Here is a 7,500-nt window from a genome sequence, read left to right as displayed (position 1 = left end):
TAATCAGGTAAGAGTTACAACTGCACTTGAAACCTACAAGTGACTAACAATTACACTGACTTAGCTCACACTAAGATTCACTCTCTTAGTCTTCTCTAGGATCCGATCAACCTTGATCTCCTAAAGGAACTAAACAAACTGTTTATCAAAGAATTGTTTACAAGAGATTTGCTTCTAAAAAGCTAATAGTAAACTCAATGAATTTCAGATGAAAGAAAGCTTAGAAGAATTGAAGTTTGTCTTGCGCGTATGTGAATGCTTCTAGCCGTTTCTTTCAGTCTTCAGCCTCTTTATATACTCCAAGGATTAGGGTTGAGCGTTGCATGGGAAATGCTACCGTTGGAGGGCAGTTCTGGAAAATCCAGCTTCTGCTGTGTCTGAGACTATTAGGTAGGTCGTCAGGAAGGTACAGTTGCTTTTGTACTTGGATAGCGACTTGACCTTTAAACCTAGGAGACTTCTGATCAGGGGATGCTTCATATTGGAACTTGTGAAGCCGGTTGATCAGAGTCAGAGGGAAAGCCCAGATCCTCTGACCATTGTTTCTTCTGATTCTGAGCTCAGAGGGAAGAACATGGTCTTCAGAGTATCTTGCTTCTGGACAACAGAATTTCACTAATCAGCTTCTGGATCTTCAGAGTCTTCTACACCATCAGAATATCTGAGCCTTCAGTGTTTCTTGGTTATCAGACTTTCTGGATCTTCAGAGCTTCTAGTGACTGAGTCCACATCAGAGTTTGTATAACTTCAGAACTTCTGAAGCTTTTCCACTGTTCATACTGAACATGGTGAATGCGAAAGCGTTGCTTGGGTTGCTCTTTATACACAGTGCTTCTGATTTGTGTGAGATTGAGTTGAGGTCAGAGCCTGTAAATAGCACACTCAGAAAAACACGTTAGAGTACCACAATTGTTCATATCAAAAGGTTAACTTGTAATCATCAAAACATAGAGTTGTACTACTAGATCAAAACTTGATCTTACAATCTCCCCCTTTTTGATGATGACAAAACTAAGATTTTTGATGAACAATTCTTAAACATTAAACTGAATTCACTCAGAGTTTAGAGATATAGAATAAGACTTATCCTGATGTGAATAGTTTATCTTGCTCATTCTGAATTCAAGTCACTGCTTGATTCTGAGCTTAGCTCCCCCTGAATCTAATACTTGATGAAAACGTTAGTAAAGTCTAGATTCTGAGCTAAATGATATAAGAGTTCAGAGTGAAAAACTTATGACATAGATGAAAATCGAGTAATCAGAGCGCATAAGTAATCAGAGTCACGGACAAGGTATCAGAGTCTTGGGTATCAGAGTCAACTTAGAATCACTTCAGAAGAAGTGAAATGTATTCCTTGTATTTGCCCAGTGACACATCTATGGTCATGAAGGTGGAACTCTTAAATTCTCCAAAAGAAAAATAAATCACACTAACACATCTTACACATCAAAAACTGGGTTTACTCCCCCTTTTTGTCATAAGCAAAAAGCTTGGGGTGTGAAAAACTTAGCTTGAAGTACAAGGTACTCCCCCTTAGAGAAGGTCTAAGTTTAAAGAAAATGAAAACGATGCAAGAATCAGAGTTAGGCGAAATAAATAGAAGAGTTAATGCAAGAGAAGAACGTTTACCACCGGTCAAGGGAGTAAAGAGAAGGGTCAGTTACCAAGAACTTTAACCTCGAGAAACTGTAGGAGCATTAACTTTCAGAGAGAAAGTGAAGCCTATATAAAGCGTTGGAGAGAAAGGTAAGCTTCACACCTCGAACAATTTTCAGTAAGAAAAAAATGGCATCATACATCGTAGCACTAGAAGAGCTGAGGAAGAAGGCCTTCGAGGAGGACTTGTTCCTGAACATCAGGCATCCAGAGGGTACAACGACCATCTCGGAGCTGACACGGACACTGCTGGAGGAGGACCTGCGTCCAGAGTTGAAGAGAGACCTAAGGGAATTTCTTGCCTTCGTGGAGGAGGTGCAAGAACTCAGCCGGCTTGAACTCAAGCTGCTGGAAGAAAAAGAGAGTTTGGAAGAGAAGCTCAAGACTGCAGAAGAGATTCTGGAGAGGGATGAGCTAAAGAACAGGCTCAACAACATCCAGCATGCACTGGAGAGTCTGGAGAAGGATAGGTCAGAGCAGCGCCAGGAGTGCAGAAGAATGAGGAGGGATTCTCCATTCTAGATTCTATGGAAAGAATGTATGATGTAAACATAAAGAGAGTATGAATAAAAAGATTTTTGCAAACACATGTGACAAAAAAATATATATAGATATGCATAGATAATCACAAACGAACAAAGTAGAATAATTAAATAAAAAGAAACAGAAGTTAACAAAAATAAAACAACGTTAAAGAAAAAGAAAAACGAAGAGATCCTAAAACTAGGGTTTATCAGTTCGACGCAGAAGTTTCATCATCATGTGCTTCATTTCAATTAGCATGGATTCATGAGTGTCAAGACGCTGTTCCATGATGTCGAGTCTGGATGAGCTTGACTGAGTAGAACCGGAAGGAACATTCTGAGCAGCTTGAGGATCTGGAATGGAAGCAGAAGCAGCAGGAGTAAACACTACTGGTGCAAGTGCTTGGCATCTAAGGGCTTCAGCCTCAGCCTCAAGTCGTTCTGCCTCTAATCTGGCTTGTTCAGCTTGAGCTGCTGCTTGACGTGCAGCTTCTTCTGCTTGAGCTTTCTTTCTCTTGGCTTCTTCAATAGCTTCAAGAAGCTTATGTCTCTGTTCTTGTTCATGAAGAGCCACCCTTCGAGCAAACCTTTGCTTTGCAGCCTCAATCCTCTGACTTCCCTCTGCATGCAGGAGCTGCATCATAATTGGAACTTGAGCCACTAGCCAAGTGCCCAGATTGTTCCACTCATCAGCCACATGTTCAGCATTCTCACTTAGGTCAGTCTGACCGTGCACATTGCGTAGCATCAAAGAGGCTTCATGATAGAAAATATTGATGCACTCAGAGAGAGATGTGGGTCGGAGGTGAGTATAAGGAATTATGGAGAGGTTGGTTTCAGGAGAGGCTGGGTGATTGCTGCTGTGAGCTTCAGAGGCACCTTGTGGAGAGCCAATGTTAAACATTTGAGCATTGGGTTCAGAGGTTCCAAGGTGAGGTTCTGAAGTTTCAACCAGAGGATGAGGTGATCTAACCGAGGATTGGTTAGACACAGATTGTTCTGGTTCAGGTTCTGGTTGAATAGGCTCTTGTTGGTCAGGGGCAGGATGAGCTTGTTGAGCCAAAGGGTCTGCCTCTTGTACAGGATTGGCCAAGATAGGTTCATCTGGGTCAACTAGACGTTCAGGTCTAGGGCCAGGATATCTCCTAGGGCTTGGACAAGTGAGATAATACTCTTCTAAGGTAGACACGTTTTCTTTTCTGACCTCCATGAATTTTCTAATGGATTCAGAGTTATTGGAGGGAGAAGAGTCAGCAACATTGGTTGGGAAGGATACAGGTGTAAAGGTTGTGGAAGAGTCTGTATCCGTAGGTCTGAGAGCCAGTCGTTCTGATGCTCTTGGGACAGAGTGATCAGAGGTTCTGGGTCCAGGTTCTGTTTGGGTAGGCTCTGGTTGTTCATGAATGATGGGTTCAGAAGTTAATGGGTTGTACGGAATGGTAATGGGAGAGGTTGGTTCTTCTGACCTAGAGGGTTGGTTCTGGAGCAAATTCCAGAGAGGTGCTTCAGTAGGGGAAGGTTGAAAGAACGAAGACCTTGGGGAATGTGGTGGAGAGGTGGTTTGTGCAGCTGGTTGGGATTCAGGAATAGGAGTGAGGGGATTTGAAGAGTGTTTGAGCATGGCAGATATGGGGAGTGCATCAAATAAATTCAAATCATCATCAGAAGCAATTGCAGACTTACTTGAATGTGCTGATGATCTTGTCACTCTGGCAGGAGTTTCAATCCTTCTGACCACTTCAGCAGCTGGTTCCACCCGAGTAGGCTTCACCACGATTCTGACCTGCTTCTTCTTCTTCTTAGGAGGACCATCCTCATTATCACCATCATCACCATCATCGGGCTTGCTGGTTTCATCTTGCTTTCTCTTGGATTGACCAGCCTTCTTCTTTTTGATCAGAGGGACATCTGATTCCTCAGAAGATTCTTCTAGGATCATCTTCCTCTGAACTTTCTTCTTGGGAGGGGAAGGAAACTCTGGAGCTGGCGGCAGTCTGCTGAAGAAGTCATCGAGATCAATTTCGAATCCTTGAGCCCTTAGGTCTTCAACATAGCACCTAATGGCGTCAGGATTGTCTGCCTGTGTCCACAGAGGGTAGTCATTCAGAGGCATCCTTCTACTTCTGATCTCAGAAGATGTGTCTTCATGGGCAGGAGCAATCTTCTTCTTGATTAGGCCCATCTTCTTTAGAGAATTTGCCGTGAAGACATCACTGACAATGGTGGTCAGATCCTCTGTGCATCCAGCATTTATCAGATCTTGAATGAGGCCACTCTCAATGAAGAGATCAGACAAAAGTCTCCCGAAGGGAATATACTTGATCGCTGACTTGATGGAGGCAGTGGTACGAGACTTCCGGATACATTCCTTCAAGTAGGAGAACAGGAAGTAGGGAAGGCAGATCTTCTTCTGGTCTTGGATGAAGAACAACATCACCTTCTGGTTGAAGTTGATGTAGTCTGGGGAACTGCCCTTTGGTCTCTGGTTTATGCAGTGGAGCAAAATTTTGTGCCAGATCCTGAGCTTGGGATGAAGGTCCATTACCTTGTAATTCGTCTTGCCCGGTTTGTAATTGGTGTACAGGGCCTTGTTGATCTCATCCTTCGTCTTGGGTTTCAGCTTCGATTCCGTGAATTGGAAACGATACCCAAAAGCAGTGTCTGCACCCAGCAAATTCACGAAAGACTTCTCTGTGATGATGATCTTTCTTCCAAGAATGTGAGATACCACCTGAGTATCATCGCAGTCGGCGTGCTTCCAGAATTCCTTGACCAGTTTATCATACACCGGTCCTCGAAGTCTGTTGAAGTAATTTCCCCAACCTTGAACTTGGACTTCAGGACGAAGATCATACCCATTTGTAGCCAGGTTGTCGAGGTCGAATCTCCATTCTGCCAGGACTTGAAGTTCCTCAGGAGCATATACGCAGTGAACGGCACAGCCCCGTTCTGCAATTGGAATAATCTGCTCTTGAGCTTGACCTTGATCTTGTGTCGGATTCTCAGGGCCCCTTTGACCTGTTGCTAGACCAACTACCATGTGAGGGAACTGGGTTGCATCTGCAGTAGCTCTTCTGGTTTGACTCACCATTTTTGAAGCGGTTGAAGGTTTGAGGTAGAAGATGAAGGTTGAAGGATGAAGAGAGATCGAGAGAGAAAACGAGGATAAGCGGTTTCGAAATAGCAGAGAGAGAGAGAGAGTAAAAACCGGAAGTGAACGAGATCGTGTGTGTATAGTGGGTTTTGACAAATAACCGTTGTTGATTCAAAAAGCACTTTAAGATCAACGGTTGAAAATTAAAGATAGATAGTAACAGTAAATACACAACTCACACACAGGAGAGAAGCACATCTACACGTAATCATAACAGACTGTCACACGGGCACAAGGAACTATGCATCAGAAATACTGACACACGTGTTGCTGTCTCAGCTTCAGAGTCAGTACCAGTGGGTACACACACTCTGATTGAGTTACCTTCTGGACTAGACATCTTCTGATCAAGAAGTATCATAGTCAGAGGTTCTGATCCATCTTCACTCTGGACAAAAGTCCATGTTCAGATTTTTCAGAATAAAATTAAATCTATCCTCTGCTAAGGGCTTTGTAAAGATATCTGCCCATTGATGGTCAGTATCAACAAACTTCAGAAGAAGTACGCCCTTCTGTACATAATCTCTAATAAAGTGATACTTTACCTCAATGTGCTTTGCCCTTGAATGCAAGATAGGATTCTTACTCAATGAGATTGCAGCAGTGTTATCACAATAGATTGGGATATTGCTCTCAAGGATCTGATAATCCTCCAGCTGATGTTTCATCCAGAGCATCTGAGTGCTGCATATTGCTGCTGAGATATATTCTGCCTCTGCAGTTGATAGTGCAATGGTTGATTGCCTCTTGCTTGCCCATGAGACTAGATTGCTTCCCAGAAATTGACAATTTCCAGAAGTACTTTTTCTCTCTGTTCTATCTCCAGCATAATCAGCATCACAGTAACCTGAAAGCTTATACTCTGATGTTTTCTTATACATCAAGCCAAGGTTAGTGGTGCCTTTCAGATACCTTAGGATCCTCTTAACAGCAGTTAAGTGGGTTTCCCTTGGATCTGATTGGAAACGAGCACATAAATGAACACTAAATAGTATGTCTGGCCTAGATGCAGTTAAGTATAGAAGTGAACCTATCATGCCACGATAGAGCTTCTGACATACTTTACCACTTTTATCTTCTTTCTCCAGAATGCATGTAGGATGCATTGAAGTCTTGGCCACTGTAGATTCCAGCATATTGAACTTCTTCAGAAGTTCTTTAGTGTACTTGCTCTGATGGATATATGTTCCTTCTGGTGTTTGATCAACTTGTATTCCCAGAAAGTACTTTAATTCTCCCATCATACTCATCTCAAATTCAGCCTGCATCATCTCAGAAAATTCTTTGCATAGAGATTGATTAGCAGAACCAAATATAATATCATCAACATAAATTTGCACAATTAAGATATCATCTTTATAAGTCTTGCAAAAAAGAGTTGTATCTACTTTACCCCTTACAAACTCATTCTCCAGAAGGAATGAGCTAAGTCTCTCATACCATGCTCTGGGAGCTTGCTTCAGACCGTAAAGTGATTTCTTCAATTTGAACACATGGTCTGGTTTCTTCTCATCTTCAAAACCTGGGGGTTGATGAACATAGACTTCCTCTGAAATATAACCATTTAGGAAGGCACTCTTCACGTCCATCTGATGTGGAACTATGTTGTGATTTACTGAGAAAGAGATCAACAGTCTAATTGCCTCCAATCTTGCTACTGGAGCAAATGTTTCAGTGTAGTCTATTCCTTCCTGCTGGCTGTAGCCTTGAGCAACTAGCCTTGCCTTGTTTCTGACTACATCTCCTTTCTCATTCAGCTTGTTTCTGAATACCCATTTCGTTCCAATAACATGGACACTCTCAGGCTTCTTCACTAAGCTCCAAACATCGTTCTTGGAGAATTGATTCAATTCTTCTTCCATGGCCAGAATCCAATCCTTGTCCTGAAGAGCTTCATCTATGGACTTGGGTTCAATTAAGGACACCAATCCTTTCAGACTGAGCAAGGTCTCTTCAGAGGGTCTGAAGGCAGATCTGGTTCTGACTGGTTCGTCTTTGTTGCCCAAATCAATTCCTTAGGGTGAGCTGCAGTGATTCTGCTCTTCTTCAGAGTTTGTGAGTTAGAGGGACCAGCTTCTTCCTCTGGTTCATCTTCCTCTGGCTCAACTTCCTCTGGAGCTTTGCCTTTGTCAGAAACATTAATGCTTAAATCTGCAAACTTTT

This window comes from Lotus japonicus, chromosome 2, assembly GCF_012489685.1.
Source record: "Lotus japonicus ecotype B-129 chromosome 2, LjGifu_v1.2".
Lineage (NCBI taxonomy): Eukaryota > Viridiplantae > Streptophyta > Magnoliopsida > Fabales > Fabaceae > Lotus > Lotus japonicus.
This window is presented reverse-complemented; position numbering follows the sequence as displayed.